The sequence below is a fragment of the Octopus bimaculoides genome, chromosome 3 (genome assembly GCF_001194135.2).
Source record: "Octopus bimaculoides isolate UCB-OBI-ISO-001 chromosome 3, ASM119413v2, whole genome shotgun sequence".
NCBI lineage: Eukaryota > Metazoa > Mollusca > Cephalopoda > Octopoda > Octopodidae > Octopus > Octopus bimaculoides.
The window spans coordinates 72502465-72522979 of record NC_068983.1 but is presented as its reverse complement, the minus strand read 5'-3'; the positions used below and the strand labels follow the sequence as shown (position 1 = coordinate 72522979).

The 20515-nt window shown below is 33.5% G+C and overlaps 1 protein-coding gene and 1 long non-coding RNA gene across 6 annotated transcripts in view; one reads left to right on the top strand and one right to left on the bottom strand.

Annotated features, from left to right (window-relative positions):
• Nucleotides 1-20515, top strand: part of LOC106875473 (tubby-related protein 4) — a 682417-nt gene that overhangs the window by 103281 nt on the left and 558621 nt on the right. The window lies entirely within an intron of this gene.
• Nucleotides 9470-15585, bottom strand: LOC128247296 (uncharacterized). The gene is made up of 3 exons (XR_008263668.1): nucleotides 15013-15585; nucleotides 14709-14790; nucleotides 9470-9969 (listed from the first exon to the last, which is right to left on the bottom strand). It is a non-coding gene; the product is annotated as an uncharacterized LOC128247296 (long non-coding RNA).

Sequence of the window (20515 nt, the reverse complement as noted above, 5' to 3'; positions counted from 1 at the left end):
CGACTACCCCTGAGGTTCTCCTTCAGCTTGGGGTACAACCAAAAGTCACAGAAGGCAAGATCTGGACTGTAGGGAAGGTGAAGGACAGTTTTGATGCTCATCTACATTTCTATGGTAATAGAATATCCATGTAAAGTCAAACCTGTAGAGAATCAAGCAGAGAAAAACAAAGCAAAATAGCAAAAGTATAATTACCCTTTGGAAAAGGAGGAGAATTCAATATTTCAAATAGAGGTTTGTTGTAAAGCAAAGGATAGAGAAGAGGGGTAACATGGTGAAATGACAATGAAAATGGGTACAGCAGAAGTAGGTAGGATGGGGATTTCTAGCAAGAGTGAGAGCTAACTGAAGTAGACTTGTCACTTCAATTCTCCAGGCCACATCTACCTTTGTCTTGCTGTTTATGGGATTATCCAATATAATAGGAGTCCCATTTCCTGCTTGCTTCATGAACACAAAATAATTTTCCACTTTAAACATAGTTGCCTCAGCTATAATTGAGTTGCATTTTTGTTTTTAAAAACAATGCCTTTTCAGAAAAATGCCTTCACACAACAATAACTGCTTTCATATTCACTTCAAATTGTCCTACTCCCTATCTCAACACACACCACTATGCCTCTACCATACACTCATAGAGCAGCTCATCATATCCATTCATTCACACACTATTACTTCCCAGAGCAGTTACACATATACATTCCATCCACACATAAACCTATTCCCCCTACACTTTACATCCCACTCTTTTATGTATTATTGTTCATACTACCCATGCAATACTTCATTGTATCAACTCACACCACTCATTCAGCACTATGCCATATTCACATCATCTCGCTATGCACATTCATGCACAACCCACTTGCTCACAAATGTACAACCTACTCACACACATTTGACTTCTTACTCTTTCTCACTTTTTCACTCCCCCATACATAACATGCTTACACATACTACATGTCTCATTCTGATGCTTATCTTGGATATCTCCCTCAACTACCATTTTCCTTTCTGAAACCATGTTCTGCCTACTTCTGCCATTTCATCATGCAGCCTCATAGCACACTTGATATTGTTTTCCTGTTTTTCATCTCTGTTCTCTTTTCTTTTCTTGACAAAGAACCACAATCTAAAACGTTGAATTCTTCTGTCCATCCTCACAGAATAATTATGTTTATTTGTTGCTTTGCTGGTTGTTCTTGTTTATTTTTTAGTTATTTACTTAGTTATTCTTGTATATTGGGGGCATTCTCTCCTTCTCCTCATTATCATTGTTTTTAGTTTTCTTTTTATGTTGGTGTGGGTTGGATGGGACTTATTGACGCAGTTTTCTATAGTCAGAAGCCCTTCTTGCTATTGACCTTCACCTATTTTCCATGGAAGGTATTTTCATTTCATTGGTCATCACATATCAAAATCATCAAAACTCCCAAAATATTGGATGTTATGTTTATGGGAGAGTAAGCATTACATCATTGTCAACTAAACACTGTCACTGTGATGATGCGAGGAAAAAAACACTCATACACACACACACACACACACGTTTGTGTGTGTGTGCACCCATACCCCTCATGTAACAGACTTCTGGACAGTATCGATCTAACAAATTTCACCATGTTTATTATCATAAACAGCAAGTCATGACAGAATTTTCTTTCTCAGTAATATATTTTTAGTGGTAAATTTGGATGTGCCTTTTTTTTTTCTTTTCCCTTGCCATTCGGCCAGAGACCATGATGCTCGTGAGCTCTTTAAGACCAGTAAGGTTAATGTCATTGACGTTCCATTTAAAAATCAACGTCTGCTGGAAAGACATGAGCAGGAAAGAGATTCCTGATAGTGAAGGTTCTGAAGTTGAAAGACTGAGCTTTCTATTTAGGTGTGAAGGAAAGAGAGACAGGCCGTATCAAGGGTGAGAGATGTATGGAGTAAATGTCTGATGCCTTCGATTTAGCAAAAGTTAGTGTCTGTGATTAAGATTGTAATTTTTAGCACTATTAACTTCATTTTTGAAGATGAAAAATTTTTCAATATTTACATTTATTCTGCATTTTGTTTGGCATAATCTCTTTTACTTGTTTCAGTCAGTTGACTGCAGCCATGCTGGAGCACTGCTTTTAGTTGAATGTATCAACCCCCAGGAGTTATTCTTTGTAAGCCTAGTATTTATTCTATCGGTCTCTTGTGCCAAACCGCTAAGTTATGGGTATGTAAACATACCAACACCAGTTCTCAAGTGATGGTGGGAGGACAACCCCCAAACGCACAAATATATATATATATATATATAACAGGCTTTTTCCAGTTTCCATATACCAAATCCACTCACAAGGCTTTGGTCGGTCAGAACCATGTGGTTGGGAAGCAAGCTTTTTACCACACAAGATGTAATTATTAAAGCATTTTTCATCCCTAAAAATAAGCTGAAGCTAATAGACCTACAAGTTGAAGTTTTATTAAAAACATCTTGTAGATTTAGACACTTACATGGCTTGTGGTTGGTTTATGAAAAATATCAGTTTCTGTAATGTAACCAGAATTGGAAAAGATAAGAAAAGCATAAATCTTAGAATTACTGTTTAAAGAATGCTAATGGTTACTGTGGTTTATCCTTTGTAAATGTTTTAATATTGCACTAATGGTGACACTGGAGATATCAAATGTGGGCAACTTAAGGTTAGAATGATAAAGCAGTTAAGTCTGCTAGTGTCTGCTTAACATTTTGGAAAAACTCATTCATTTCTTTGGACAACTAAATGGCTTTGGTTGAAAACTTTTTTTAGAATAATGGGCAAGGATTCTTTATTTTAGTTTTTTTTAGTTGTTTTAGTTACAGTTAGCTCCAGTTAAATTCTGATTGAGTAGACTTATGATCAAAGACATTCCAACTATGATTCTCCTATTTTAGGATAGCAGCAAAGAGGTGGCATTGAAATTTTTTAATGATTCAAATAGTTGGCTATTTCAGGTATCAACATCATATAGTTGGTTGTTATTGACACAGTATACTGCTACTAATTCATTTGCTAATAAGGTTGAATAGATATCTGTAATAGCTTTATATAACAGTTGATGTAGACCAGGATTATGCAGTGTCAATGGGATTTCAGTTGATACCTATGGCATTAATTATAGGTAGTTCCAAATGGACTGTTGACAAAGTAACTGACATTCTCAAACCTGTACTTAAAGCAAATGTTCTTTGGCAGCTGATGAATGAGCACTGCCGAGTCATTCTCCTCAACTCCTAATTTCTTTCTTCATTGTCTTTGTGAGCTGCTATCATCATCATTGAAATGTTAAACAAGAAATTCTAAATTCTCTGACAAAATTTCCAAAGCTGCTGCAGTTCTTACATCTTTTTACCTACATAGAAAGTGGAGTTTACAAATATCAAAGTAACAGTGTAGAAGTCTTTAGAGATAGCAAATATTTGAATGTGATGATAACATATGCATCTATATTCATCCATATTTCTACCTTCAGTGTTAATTTTGTGATGGCAACTTCATATCTTGAGTAGCATAAACTATCTAGTGCCCTGCTGTCATACAAAAGCAAGAACACATTGGATTATGAGCTTCTTATGCACTGTGTCTGAAAAAATATAATTAGATAAGATTGTTGGAACTGAAATGCTTTTGATCATAAGTCTGCTCAATCAAAATTGACTTGGGGCTAAACTACTAATCTTACTGCCCTTATAAGCTGTATAGGTTGTTCTCTTCAAGAATTTAGCCTTGCAACTGTGAGATCTCATGTTCAATCCCACTGCATGGTATCTTAGGCAAATGTCATTTTCTATATACCAAGTTGACCAATATCTAATGAGAGAAACTGGGCCAATGGAAACTATATTGGTGTCTTTTAGATGGATTCTATCTGTAATTGAAAAGTTGAGCAGGAAAGGAGTTTTAGAAATTTTTAGTTCAGGAAAGGGAACAATTAAGAAAAAATATTTAGTATGGAGCTTGGAAAATGATACACTGTAGGCATGGGAGGGTGAAGAAAGGCAGATACATTGACTAGATTTGATAAGGACTGTACACAGCTTACTATTAGGTTATATCTATTTTAACAGATTAGAAAGCTAAAATAGTGTGATCTAATAGAACAGATCAGAGTACCAACCAGACTATCAAATGCTGTTGTACACTGCTAGTCACAATGTGCTTCCAATTCTGTTTTCAGTGTGCTTTTTTTTCTCATCTTGACCCAAATTGCTTAACTAAATTAGCTTCCCATCATCATGGAAACCTTCCATCTGGTGTTTTGCGATCTCTTGGATACTACTTGGCCACTGCACAAGTCCACTTGTTGTCAATGAACCTTGCAGCATGTCCAACCCAGTAGAACTTGTGCTTTCAGTAGTCTGTGATCACATTGTTGTTTGTTCCATTCTTGAATTATCTCATTTTGAATGGCTCTTGTAATGATAATCCTAGCATGGATCCTTCCATGGCCCTTTGCATTATAATCAATTGATGTTCTGTCCTCTTTGTAGTAGTCCACATCTGTGTATAAGAGTGCAGGTAGGACGATGCTATTGAAGAGTCTGTTATGTATGGTATTGTCTAACTTTGTTTTGAGGATATCCTTTATTGAGTTAAATGCCTTCCATCAATAAGCTGTATACAAAGGTCATAGTCATCAAACTATCAAAACACTTCAATGGCCAATAGCTGAGAGAGCAAACGAGTTTCTGTTAGAACTATAGTATGAGAAATCACATATTCACTATATTCACTCTGACACAGCCCATAGAATGAGTGAATGAATACTAGCTCCCTCTGTGTATTGCTTTTGTTGATTATGAAAAGACCTTTTGATAGCATTGAGATGAACATAGTGTTGAAATTTCTGGAAATGCAAGCCTGGATGTACAACAGATATATCTCTGCCATCACCACCAGCAAGGGTCCCATTTGAGAAGGGTGTCAAGCAAAGAGATACGATCTCTCCAAAGGTCTTTACAACATATCTAGAAATGATCATCAAGGATATTGACTGGACAAATGGTGTGAACATCAATGGTGAGCAACTAACACACTTTCATTTCTCAGATGACATTGTACTCATCAATGAAACCACAGACCAGCTGCAGACCACACTGACAGAGCTGGACACTGAGAGCTTAACAGTACATCTTAAAACAAATCACATGAAAACAAAATAAATGCAGTCAGAAGATGTAACAAAAAGCTGAACAGAGGTGAAAAGCAATAAAATTGAGGAATTAAAGGAGTATGTTTAATTTGGGCACGTGGAGGCGCAATGGCCCATTGGTTAGGGCAGCGGACTCGCGGTCATAGGATCGCAGTTTCGATTCCCAGACCGGGCGTTGTGAGTGTTTATTGAGCGAAAACACCTAAAGCTCCACGAGGCTCCAGCAGGGGATGGTGGCGAACCCTGTTGTACTCTTCCACCACAACTTTCTCTCACTCTTTCTTCCTGTTTCTGTTGCACCTGTATTTCAAAGGGGCTAGCCTTGTCATGCTGAATATCCTCGAGAACTATGTTAAGGGTACACGTGTCTCTGGAGTGCTCAGCCACTTGCCCGTTAATTTCACGAGCAGGCTGTTCCGTTGATTCGGATCAACTGGAACCCTCAACGTCGTAAGCGACGGAGTGCCAACAACAACAATTTGGGCACACAGTGAATATGTACTGAGATATGGATGCTGAAATTTCAAAGAAAATAATAAAACATCGTTTTATTACACTTTTTATTTCTTTTAAATTGTTAATCCCTGCAAAGTGTATTTTTCTTTTCAAAATGAAGGATGTATTGAAATTCACCTATCTTTATTGGTGCTTGATCATTCTAACTGAAATATTCAATAGCAGTAATAACAGCATGTTAAACTTTCTGCCAACCAAATAAGTCAGTATTGTCTAGCATTCTTTACTAATAGCTTGTTAGTTTTATAGATGGATAGCTTCATTTCAAAATCATTTTCTCAGAAATGTTAAGAATTGTTAGATAAAACAAATATATAACCACAAATAATCTAGCTGGTTGTAATTTGTATTCAAAGTTGAGTTTTAGGTTCTGTGAAATTTTAACATATTTTAGAAAGCTGAAACAATGCAGTTTAATAAAACATTGTTTTATTTTTATACTATTTTTTTCTCTCTTTTCTTTTTTAAAATTATATCTAGATTGCATTTCTAGCTTGCTGTTAAATCTTTAATTGGCTACACCTATGCAATAAATTTTAATCAAGGCTGACAATTTCTACCTAATAAACAACAATGAAGAATTTTATTTGTCAATGAAATTTAAGAGTCATGTTTCATATCACATTAACATAATCAATATTTGTGGGAAAAATATTGATGTCATAATTTCCCATTTCTCTCCAGGTTTAATATCACTTAAAGCATCAGAATTACTGTTGTTTCTAAGGATGTGGAAATTGCCTAGACAATGGAGAGCTTATTTTATATTTCATTCTGGTACTTTAAAGATTTGAGTTCCTGTTCTAATGAGGCAATATATATGGTGACTTGTCTTGCCAGAAATAGCTATCAAAATCTTCATACCACACTATACTGCTTGTCTGAAGTAAAAAAAAAAAAAGGAAGGACACATTGGATAATGTGGTCCTAGATTCATTGTCTAAAAAAGAAAAAAACAAATGAGGCAGTCATGTCCATGCCTGGTGTATGTTTGATTCTAAGTCTCTTGAATCTGGGGGGGGGGGGTTCCTGAGGTTAAATAACAAATTTGTCTCTTATTCTTTATGGTTGATAAAAAAGCCAATTATACTCTGTTGACTACTAAACAGTTGATAGTATATTTGCAAATATAATTGCAGTTTGTGCTTAAACATTTACTACAATATATTAAGTATTGGATGCAAGAAATAGTATTATATTTAATTCTTTATTGCCCACAAGGGGCTAAACATAGAAGGGACAAACAAGGACAGACAAAGGGACTAAGTCGATTAAATCGATCCCAGTGCGTAACTGGTACTTATTTAATCGACCCCGAAAGGATGAAAGGCAAAGTTAACCTCGGCGGAATTTGAACTCAGAACGTAGCGGCAGACGAAATACCGTTAAGCACTTCGCCCAGCATGCTAACGATTCTACCAGCTCGCTGCTTTAGTATTATATTGTAAAGATCATTATGGTTGTGGGGCATTTTGAAGTCTTCTAGAACTTGTTGATATACTGATTGCATAACTGATTTTTGTGCCTGGTTAGGGTTGTTTCATGTCACTTATGTCACTGATGTTTTTTGAAAAGGCATGAACATCACAAACCATATTTCACTCTCTGCTAACATCAGTAAGAGCAGTCATCATTGATGGATGACCCAAAATATAAGAAGTCAGTCACACTCATTCGGGGATAGATAAACTAATGATTGATTGATTTGTAACAAATTAAAGATACATCAAAGTAATAATGTAAACAAAACAATATAATAAAACTGGCTTGAAAAATATTGGTTCATAGCAAAATTGATAACCTTTTGACAAACTCAGCTAAACAAAAGTCAAGTGTTGAAAGCAACATATCATGCTTAGTTTAGTGCTGCAAAAGATTCCTATCAATATATTTAATTGGAAATACATGAATCTTACTTTTTGGTAGTAAGAACATGCACAGATGTTTAATTTTATTGAACTATCTCTCATTATAAATCTATTACAGATGACATTTCAGCTGTTTCTTTTAAACAATGTTTTCTAGAATTAATTTTTTGTATTAATGAAGCTTTACAATCTTCACTTCTGAATGGGTAAATACTTAGAAACCTTGGCATATAACCATCACCTCCCTCACCACCTTTTGCAAGAAAGGAGATCCTCATTCAAATAAGTATTAACCTAATGTCTTTATTCTCAGTATTCTGGACATAACATAGACAATGTAACCTTTAAAATGCTGGTTCCTCATTTGATCTTTTTGCATACATACAAATGCTTTTTAATCATCGTCACACATTAAAGTAAAACCACCAAGCTGGTGATAAACACAAATTCCTAGTGAAGCACTCTTCCTAATTTTTTTTTTTTACTATTTAATTATGAAGGGAAATCCAGCACCAGTGACTGGATTTCGGAACTACTGTGACTGGTGGGATGAAAGGAGGAAAGCATCCTCGAACTGGTGACTTGGTCTGAATACTTGCAGCAGAGTGAATTCTGCTAAAGGTAACCAAGGACTGAGTAGTGGTGTTAAATCAGAATTTTATGAAGTCTACCATACAGCTATCATACTTATAAATAACTTTACGTGTGTAAAGATCTTCTCTGATAACTGTGCCATACTTGTTTCACTCAGAAGTACCTTCTTGATTCTCTACCCTCCCTATTCTGACTCCTCTATGACCATCTTTGTTCTTTTTATTGGTAACTGTTTGCTACACTTATCTAACTTCATACACTCTTATGACAACCATAGTTAGAAGTCACCTTGGTGTTATTTGGTAATTATAAAACTGCACCTTTACATAAAATACATATTGTCATAGATGTTAGAGCTGATAGAATTTTGGGTAAAATTCAATTCCCACATACACACACTAATTTATTTTAGTGTTAGCGTGGGTTAAAGGAATATAATTTGGAGGGCATTGTTTTACAGTTGAATGTCCTGTCTGTAGCTAACACTTTTCAAATAAGAGCTCTAATATTTCACATCTTTGAAGGTGTGAAGTGAGCAGATGATTTGTTGAGAGAAGTGACTATACCATTTGCAGCTAGTGACTTTCAAACAGCACAAATGTAAACAAAATCTCAGGCACATAAACATATATATGACAGGCTTCTTTCAGTTTTTGTCAACTAGATTCTCTCATTTTTATTCTGATGTTTATTCTCACATTTTTATTCTGATGTTTAATCTTATATCTCACATTCTGTATTTGACATATACTTGATTTTACATGATTTATATATATACTAATTCATATATATAATGTATAATTTATAAAGTTTGATTCTTAATATTACAAAGTATAATTTTCATTCTTAATTTTTAATTCTTAATTTTTAATCTTTAATGCTTAATTGTATTGCTAATTTTTAAAGGGATGTAAAATTAGATATATAATATTTTGAAACAGAACCTGAAGATGTGTTGGAATAATTGTTAATCTGACGATTGCATATATGTATTTATATATGTATATATGTATATAGAAGCTGACACTTGACTCACCTAAGGTACCATACAGTGGGAATGAACCTGAAGCCACTTGGTTGCGAAATGAACTTCTTAACCACATAACTGCACTTGCTTATGTGTGTATGTGTGCACACATGCATGCACACACATGCACGTATGCACATGCACGCACACACACACACACACACACACACACACACACACACACACACACACACACACACACACACACACACACACACACACACACACACACACACACACACCAGTATAGGAAAAATAATGGAAATAAAGTAGATAGAATTTCATCATCATCTTTATTTTGCTGATTGTTTTTCCCATGGTGGCATAGACTATGGCATATCACACCTCTTGATTATTTGTCATGTAATTGTGAGACTCAGCTATAATTACACCATTTCACCTGCCTGGCTCTGCTCTTGATGCCATTATTAGCATCCATCACCTTTTCACCCAGTAGGTGTTGACCAGTTGCATTATATGTCAATACTAATAGATCTGTCTTTTCTTCACACATAAGCTGATTCTGTTCATGCCAAATCACTTTCTCAGCTTACTTGTTGTACCTTGCTATTCCTGTCATCAAATGATATGCACCTCATTTTTATCTTACCTCTTCAGATCTACATTAAGTATATAATTTTCAACACCCTGCTGCATCTTACTTCATCCTTCACACAGTTTGTTTTTTTGCCTGGAGAGAGAAGCCTTTTTGCTGTCTACAGAATTAACACTACTCTGAATTCCTTCCGCCTCTTTCAACTCTTGACCATTCTTTGAGGCTGAGGATTTTTTCTGAAATAAGAAGAAATTATCTGCAATAAAATTTCACACAATCATGCAGCATATCATTAGTATAAATGAAATTAACTCCAGAAAATTGATCTTGTAGGTAATAATGATGGACTCTCCCATTGAAGATGATGTATGAGTGTTCAGCTCTTTTGCTGGAATAACCTACACAAATGATTTGTTTACATGGCTCAAATGTATGTGCTGCACATTAGCTCACTCCCTCCATCAAATCAACATTGTCTGAACAGACACAGCAGGTGTGGAAGTGATTACAAAACAATGTGAGATGACGTATTTTGCTTAGGGATGCAACACAGCATCTGGTCTAAGAAGTGAAACCACAATCTTGTGATTGTGAGTGCAACATCCTGACCACTAGGCCATTTGCCCTACGTAATAATAATGGCAATAATAATAATGATGATGATGATGATGGTGGTGGTGGTAGTTGTTGTTGTTGTTGAAGGGATAAGTAAAATCCAGGTGATCGCCTCAGCAGCACTGTATGCAGAAACTTGGCTAGCAAAATGAGATTAACCAACGAATGATTGGTTATACATTGATCAATTATTATAGGAACACTTCAACAAATCATGGTATGTATGGCAGATAGGTATGTTATAATCCTCATAGAGTGAATAACAATAATTTTTATCAATTGAAATTATATTAGAACTCTGAGTGCTTCCTGAAACATTGAAAGCTGAAGTTGTGAAGTGAAACTCGTGTATTATAGTTGAGGTTTCCTTGTACTAGTCTCCATAGTTGCAAAGATCACAGAGTATACTTAGAAAACACAAATTTAGAGAATTGGTTCTGAAATTATTTAATCAAAATTAATTCTGTTACACACACATGTCTATGTAATTGAGTGGAAGCTGAAATTTTACAAATATACAAAAATTGTATTCCATTCTCCTTCTAGTATTAAGTAATTTCTTCATCTTCTTTGTCCCCAATAACATGTATCTACCTATCTATCTCTCTATTAATCTGTCTGTACACCTAATGATCTATTCTCTCCATCTGCCCATCCCCACTCCATCAGTCAATCAAAGCAGTGATTAAAAACACTAACAGCTTAAAACTATTCCATATAAGTTATTGTATAAAGAATATGTAGTTGATCTTCTGATAATTTGATCTGCCAATCAAATTTTAGGTTGTAAAGATGTTCAGTTTGTATAACTATTCAAAGCCAGCAAAATTCACCCTATCACTATTTAAGCTTTGTTCTGTGTTATGAGTTGATACAATATCTGGTAACACTAAACACTATGATGATAATAATAGTGTGATTCTTAGTAATTTACATAGACTTTGATAAACTTGAAACGTGGATTTATTTACAGATATTAGTGGTTTCAGTTTGAAGAAGAGGAATAAATTTCATCCTCAATATTTGAGTTTACTCTCTCATGACTATTTGAAACATCTTTTATCTTTTACATGTTTCAGTCGTTAAACTGTGGCCATGCTGGAGCATTGCCTTGAAGAATTTTTAGTCAAATGAATTGACGTCAGTACTTATTTTTTCTTTTCTTCTAAGCCCAGTACTTATTCTATCATTCACTTTTATTGAACTGCTAAGTTACAGAGATGTAAACATGCCAGCACTGATTGTCAAATGGTGGTGGGTGACAAATGCATGCACGCACGTATGCACACACACACACGTATATATGACGGGCTTCTTTTAGTTTCTGTCTACCAATTCCACTCACAAGGCTTTGGTCAGCCTGAGGCTATAGTAGACATTTGCCAGAGGTGCCACACAGTGGAACTGAACCTAGAACCATGTCGTTCGTTAGGAAGCTTCTTATCACACACCCATGCTTGTGCCTGTATATAAATGGTTGTGTTCTTTAATGAAAATTATTACTTCATTTGGTTAAGTGTATTAAAAAAGTTCCCTGATATGAGCTCTAAAACCTTGTAATTAAAATCAATAACAAAATAATATTTTTAGAAATGATTATTTGGGAAAGTGGAGTATGTTCTATTAAAGATAAATGAAGTTGGATTTAGCAATGCGCTTCTGATGCATTTAAATTTTGGTTATGTAGTCTGCTGCCTTTTTAACTAAGTTGTCTGAATGCCATTGAAAAAAAAATTACTCAGAATTAGTATTTTTGTTTGTAAGTAGACTGTTAGGAATAGATTAATATGCATTTAATTTTGCACTTTTAATTTTTTAAATATTTTTTATCTTTCACAGTTTACTACTGTAAATATTTTCATTATAAGACATTTCATTTAAAAGACTAGCAACCATCATGTTTAAAAAATAGAAAAGCATCTTTGTATTAAGCTCTGAAAAACTGCTGTTATATTCATTAAAATTTTTTTAATAATTGTAATTTTCTATTTTTTTAATTATACTACTAAATTTTAAACTATTTTCTTTATATTGTCATAATTGATATGACAGCATATCATGTTAAAAATATTTTATTTTGTTCCAGAAAATTTTTTGAAATTCTATATGAACATATAATACTATATAAATTTTGCATTCAGAAATTGTCAATAGTTGAAACTTTGTTCGATATTGTGCTATTCACAGAGATTGCTCTTCTGAAACTTTTTAGTATTGTGGAGTCAAGTTTAATTTAGGTCCATATTACAAATGCCTAAATTAATGCACTCTTATTATGAAATGATATTTAATAGCATTGTTCTTTAGATTTTTATGTTTTTTTCATTGGTTCATTTTTGTACATATATTTGTAAAAAATAGAGAGAAAGAGGTAGCTCAGTTTGTTATCTTTAAAGGAGCAATTTTATTTTGTGAGCTCTAAGTGGGAAAAACTGCAAGGATTCTTTTAAAACATCCATTATTTCGTGACAGAATTAATTAATAGTTCTATTTCCTCAGTGGAATTTTTACTTGATTAGTTTCAGTTAATAGGTAATTAAAAGAGAAAAAGAAAAGAAAGAAACTGCCTGAATTTATAAAAATTGAACTGTCCAAATTTGCTAAAATTCAATCAAGTTTGTTATTTTGTTAAAAAAAAAATAACAGAAGTGTACTTTAAGAAACTATACAAATATTTTACACATGCTTAAGAGACAGTTGCTTTTTACATAGTGACTTGTCCATATAAACTAATAACATAGATTATGTTTGTTTATATTATTAATTTCTAATAGCCAAGGACTTGAACATCTCCTTAGGTATTAGAAATTAATCCAACAAAGTATATTTTAAAAAATAATTGAAAATGTTTGAATATTAATGAGAATACTCTAACCCTTTTGAAACCAATTTGCATGATACTGCTCTTGGTTCTGTGGTATAAAACTACCAGTTTTAGAATGTTCTTTTTAAATTAAAACCTATCATCATAATTTTAAAGACTTTGCTTGTTATATTCTAAATAGGAGCTTAATGGAAAAGTAAGTTATATAACTAATTTCATCTGGGTTCTTGATTATATTTCAAGATTAATTGTAAAACATAGTTAATTTGTTCTTTTAGAAGCATGGTCAGAAAAAGATTAATTATAATTGTAAAATATTTTGGGTGAATAAATCATGTTCGCTTGAAAGAGAAGTACATGCAGAAAGAGGATAAAATTAAGGGGCAGGATGAAGAGTTCTTATTCTCTGTATAGACAACAGAAAACCTGGCCTCACAGGTTAAGAAGAAATGAAATTAGGAAAGCTACAGGCAAGTTGGGTATTAAAGTGCATAGACATTTTTTGGGTGGATGAGATTAAAATTCTTCATGTATCTAATGAGTAAGATAATATGTTGAAGTGCTCTAGCTGATTACTGGCACATCAATACTATTATAACTTTTATAAATGATAAAGCTATGGAAAAGAGCTAATGTGTAAGGAAATAAATTTACTTTAAAATTAATGTAAATAGTGTACATAATCTGAGCAATTTACAATATATGTTATTCTGTTGAATATTCTATTGAAACAACTTCTGAAGAAATATTTAATGCAGAAGGATTGAATATAACTCATCCCTTCTAGCCAAGAAAAGGCTTTTAGTAGAATCGATTGAACTGTAGGTTGGTGTAGAATAAAGGAAATTTAAAGTAGATTATGCTAAATTCCATGAGTAAATTCCATGAATAAAAGTGTTAGAAGTCAGGGAGTGAATTTATTCTTAAGATAGTTGCATAGAATTACATTTATTTTGTGTTCTCCTTTCGTTACTAGTTCTTAAAGGTGCTTACTGTGATGTTAACACATGAATATCACTATGAATACTTCTTCAATCTTGTTTATACAGATATAGTTCACATTGCGGAGATATTTGAAGATTTAAATAGATGCTATGAGAATATAGAATAAGGTGTGCTAAAAATGAATAATCAAAAGGTAAAAGATCCATCAAAATTTTGAAGTGGAAGCAGATAAATGCTATCTACGGAAATTGTAAATGTAAAACTGGATGTTGAGGAAGCTGAGGGAAAATACAAGCATGGAATGTTGCTTTTAAGGAAGAAGATAGATAATATATGCATGAGATAAAAGCAGATGAAAAGAACATGGCTGAAGTATTTATTATGAGCTGATACTTAAGGATATTCAAAGCAGGGGTAGATCAAGGAATATTTGCAATAAGGTGTTTCACATGAATCTAAGAAAATTATTTAACTAGTAAAACAAAATGATTGTAGATGTTCTCAACATTTTATGGAATTTTACAAAATTTGTGAAAAGTGTATTGTTGATTTTGATAACAGAAATAGTGGAAGTATGACAACAATACACACCAATGAAAGAATATTTATCTACTTGGTTGTTTGACTTGCTAGAAATGGCAGCCAAACCTCTTGCAGGTCACACCTCACAGTCCTAGAGAAAACAAGAACAGATTAAAAAATAGTTTTAGGCATATGCTTTCAAAAAAGATGGCATCATCACATTTGCATTGTCTTTAATTATAGAGCTATTTAATAAGGATTGAATTGGATATGGAGAATAATAGCAGTAACAATGATTTGGATACTATGACTTGGGTTACGAATAGTTATTAAAAATAAGATAATAGGTATTAATAAGAAAAGTTTTTTTTACCATGCCCAAGTATCATATATTAGTTTATCCATGTTATTCAAAATGACAATAGTTTTGTAAAGGAATGTTTTTCAGAAGGAAGTGTGTGTGTGTGTGTGTGTGTGTGTGCGCATGCGCATGTGTGGTCATGTTTGTCACTATATATGAATTACTCTACAGATGTATTTTCTGTCATTGAAAATACCAAGCACTCTTTTTTTTTTTACAAATCTTACTTTCATTTCAGTTCACTTATTCAGTTTTATGTTTGTATCTCTGGTAAAGTGTGACAAAGAAACAGTTAATCTTTTAACTCAAATTCATTTTTTTCCTCCTGTCATTCACTCACTCTGTTTGTTCATTGACAACCTTCTACTTCCAAGCTATCTTAGCATGACAGTAAAAAAGTACACAAAGCATACTATTGTATTCGGACTTTTGAGACAGCACCAAAATATGAACAACTGTAGATTATTAATATTCTAATATTTAGCACCTTCTGAACACAGAAACAGTACATGAATAATACATTAAACTTTTTCCCCATTGATGACATTCTATCAAATATTACATCCTTTTGAATAATCAATAGCAAGCAAAATTAGAAAATAATCTAAATGCAATGCATGCATGTGTGCATGCATGTATACACATACATTATTTCTGTATATGCCATTCTATAATTGGACACATATTGACGGGATAGACCTTGGTGAAGTAAAATACAAGCTTCCAGTAACAAAAAAAAAAAGAGATAAGAAAACATAAAACGCTAAAAATAAATATCATAATGCAAAAATCATACATATATGTACATGTGTGTTTATACTTGATTCTCATTATTTAAGGCAATAGAATGTCAGAAACAGAAGAGCACCACATTAGATATCTTTGAATATTTCATTTTGTTCTTCTTTATTGTGACTTCAAACCTTCCAGCATTGATAAAAAAAAGTAAAAGAATTTGGTATGTAGTTGATTTAGCTGTACTAATGCGAGAAATCATTATAATTTATTTTAATAATCTGATATAAAAATAAGAACACATTTCTTTAGTTTTTGACTAGCATTGGAAATGTATTGAGCAATGTCAGTTTGTTGTTGTTGTTGTTTAGCCCTAGGTCAACTTTCATTGAGAAGATTTATGATGATCCTCAAAGAACACATACCTTAAAAGTTGTACCTCATTGTGGTTATAGAAAGTAAAGCAATGAGATTGCAGATACTGAAACAAAATCCTTGTTGATAAACGTATGACATTAAAAGCCAGTCAATGGCTTTCTACCTGGAGAAACTGAATAGAAAAGAAAGGAAGGAAGCTGTAAACAACAGCAGAGATAGCAACAACAACAGTAGGTCCAAGAAACTACTTTTTTCAGAACTGGTTGCAGCTCTGAGGATAGAGTCTGGAGTAGAATAATTAATGTCAGACACAGACAGGGAGGAGAAGCTCAAATCAAAGACAAGACTTTCTCACAGGTAATCACTGAAAAAATTTCTAAAAGTCAATTGGAAACTCCTTTGGATGAGATGGAATGACATAAACATTACTTAACTAATTTCTGAGCAACATGTTCTTGGTAAGATTTATGCACTTTTAATGCATAAATACCTACAAGCCAGTGGTAGATTGGCAAAACTGTCAGGGAATCAGACAGAATATCTAGTGGTATTTGTACCAGCTCTTTCCATTTAGAATTCAAGATCTAAAAGAGGCAAATTTATGTTTCATCCTTCTGGAGTCAATAAAATTGAGTACCAGTCTTGGGTAGTGATTAATGACATTGTTAGAGTATGAGTATCTTGTCCTACATTCTAACAATTCCAATTGATAAAATTTAGTAGCAGTCAATATACTGAGGTATAGCCTTCTCTTTTAGATGTTGTGCCTTTGAAATTTCATTGGGTCAAAAGTTGCGTCTGCTCACAAATATACATGCACTTAAAACAGGAGTGAAAGTATGAAACATGCTGCTACCAAGTCACTTTCAAAAGATGGCTAATCATGAGATTCACAGTGGTCCAGTAGCAAATAACATGAAAAAATTATCATTACTATTTTCATATACACACAACAGATTAGACTGTGAGAAAAGAAAAATCCTAACATTGGGCTACAACAAGTAATCTTAGATGCCAAGAACCCTCCTAAATATCCTAGCTGTCCTTAATAACATTGTTTTCTGGAGCTGTACTAAACTGGGTTTTATGCCTATTTCCTCTACCCATCTGTTCAAATATTTAGGGATAGTTCCCAGTGCACCTACTGGGATACATTTTACCTGCACTTTCCATAGTCTCTGTAATTCAATGGCTAAGCCCTGGTACTTTGCTATTTTTTCTATACCTTGCACATTGATTTTTTCATTATTTGGGACTGCAAATAAAATAAGTACCAGTTGAACACTGGGGTAGATGTAATTGACTCACCCCCTTCTCCAAAATGGCTGCCCTTGTGGCAAAATTTGAAACCATTATTATTATTATTATTTTCATATACACACTACAGATTAGACTGTTGGAAAAGTAAAATTCCTAACATCAGGCTACAACAAGTAGCCTTGGATGCCAAGAGCCTCCTAAGTATCCTAGCTGTCCCTAATAACACTGTTTTCAGGAGCTGTACTAAATTAGGTTTTATGCCAATTTTTTTTATCCATCTGTTGAAATCTTTAGGGTTAGTTCCCAATACACTTATAACTACTGGGATACATTTTACCCACACTTTCCATAGTCTCTGTAATTCAATGTCTAGGTCCTGATACTTTGCTGAGTTATTCTAACACCAAAAATGTTCTCTCAACACATAGCTATGTTGCTCCTCCACTATTTCTGCTCATGATCAGAGATGCACATATCATTAGCCATTAAGGGCTCAATTGATTAAGGTCAAGCAACTGACAAGCAAATCTATGGAATGGAGCAGAATATTTATTATAGTCCATCTTTTACACCAAGACAAAACATGTACATAATAACAATTAGTTAAGATCAGAAGCCATGAGAGCCACTGGTTGGTACTGCATCAGGGCACATTATTATTGTTATTATTATTATTATTATTATTATTATTATAAGTAAAAGAAGAAACCACTGTTACTTTTTTAATGAAGATATTAATAATATACATATAAATTCTGGTGGTTCTTCTTTAGGATAGTATACCTCAATATTTATCATTCTTTGACTTTCATAATTCCAATATAAATCATCTATCTATTTAATTCTGCTAATGCATTTTGGTTTTGTTTGTAAGATTATCCATAATGTACTTCATTCTGCATTTACTCAGATGGCTGCACTGCGGTATCATATTCATTGAATTTAAATATTTCTCCTCTACATAATATTCTCTTAAGATTAGCTTTGACTCAGTAATTTGTAAGTAATTCACATCTTGATCTATTTAACCAGATACATTTTATTTTATAGGTTCCCCCCACATAGTTTCCTGTTCTTTCTGACTGATCTTTTTAGCTTAAGAGAAATGATACAGTGATCCACTTGATGTGTGTTTCAGTTTTTCTAGTCACTTAGCGTTTATCAAGAGATCAATGATGTTTATGGTTAAGTCATAGAAACCTCAGAATGCAATGTACTTTAAATTGGTTTCTCTTTTTCTTTTTGTAGAATTTAAAAGAAGGCAAATTTTTGTCTTCTATCTGATTTTAAAAAATATTTTTGCTACGATAGAGAATATCATTAAGGGTATAATTATTTGGTATATATGAAAAGCAATAAAGTATAGACTTAACCTTTCTTTAAGTCTCTTTTTATAACAGTTTTCTTTTTACTGTTTAAATGCTTAACATTTATTGTTCACCATCAAGTAAGATATTTAAAAGAATGCTCTCTGTATGTTATAGAAATTCATTAAATGTTATTCTTATTATAACATCAGTATTGTACATTACTATATTATTGTGTTGTTTTACAGATTAATTGATAGTCTGGCCAGTTTGTTCTGAATTTTATGATTTAGATTGATTAAACATCTCTTGAATGTGACTTGGTAGCAGCGTGTTTCATACTTTCACTCCTGTTTTAAGTGCAGGCATATTTGTGAGCAGATGCAGACACTCTCTTCACCCTTACACTTTTGACCCAATGAAATCTCAAAGGCATGACATCTAAAGAAAGAGAAGGCTATACCTCAGTATACTGACTGTTACTAAATTTTATCAATTGGAATTGTTAGAATGTAGGACAAGATACTCATACTCTAACAATTTCATTAATCACCACCCAAGACTGATATTCAATTTCATTGATTCCAGAAGGATGAAACATAAATTTGCCTCTGCTAGATCTTGAATTCTAAATGGAAAGAGCTGGTACAAATACCACTAGATATTTTGTCTGATTCCCTGACAGTCCTGCCAATTTACCACTGGCTTGTAGGTATTTATGCATTAAAAGTACATAATTCTTATCAAGGATATGTTGCTCAGAAATTAGTTAAGTAATGTTTAAATCATTCCATCTCATCCAAAGAAGTTTCCAATTGACTTTTGGAAATTTTTTCAGTGATTACCTGTGAACAAGAGATTTCCTACCTGATCATTTAATGATGATGATGATTTTAACTGGATGTTCTAAAATGGATAATTTTGTGACAGATAATTCTATAAATGTTATTTAATCAACAAATAATTTCTGTGAAAGAAATTTGGTTTTAAATACCACTGATTATGAAAAAAAAAAAAAAAGCATGTGAGATAGGAAGTAAATGGAAGTTCTGTTATTGTAAATATTTGGCTGTTATTGATATAACACATTCAAGTAAAAAAAAATCCATACACTGTATAACATGAGAGTAATAAATGTATTGAATAAACTTTCCACAAAGGTTGCTAAGAAATGGTGAGTTAAGAAAACTCTAGACTGTCTGAGACAGGTGAGAGTGATACTTTGATGTTTAGTTTAAACATCTATAAATGGACTCCTGCATGAAAAATATGAGTAAAAAGAAAATTCCAGAGAGTATATGTTCTAGCATAGAGGAAACAATCGGAAAAGTGGTTAGTATGGAATTGGTGGAGATGGTGAGTTAAGCAATGCATTATGGTTGATGAGAAAGGGGGAGACTGGTGTCTAAGTTGGACTTGAGTAAAAGTGGTATGTAAGTAGCTAGTTCAGAGGAGGGGCAGAGAGAGACCCTTGTAGTAGTGATAGCATTGATGGGGTGTGAGACTGTATCTCTGTTGATTAGCAGTTGTAATGAGTTGGTAGGACAGTCTTTGTTAATTAGTCTGATGGCCTTTTAGATGTTGTCCAAAATATTTGTCATCATAATCATTAGGAGTGTTGTTGTTGTCACAGCCACCACCACCATCACTACTGCCACCATCCTCCTTTTCTCCTCCTCTTTCCCTCGTCTCCTTCCCCTCATCCTCTGCCCTTCCTCCTCTTGCCAGGCTCTTCCCCTCATCCTTTCACTCCTCCTGTTCCCCTCCCCTCCTCCCGTTCCCCTCCCCTCCTCCTGTTCCCCTCCCCTCCTCCTGTTCCCCTCCTCCCGTTCCCC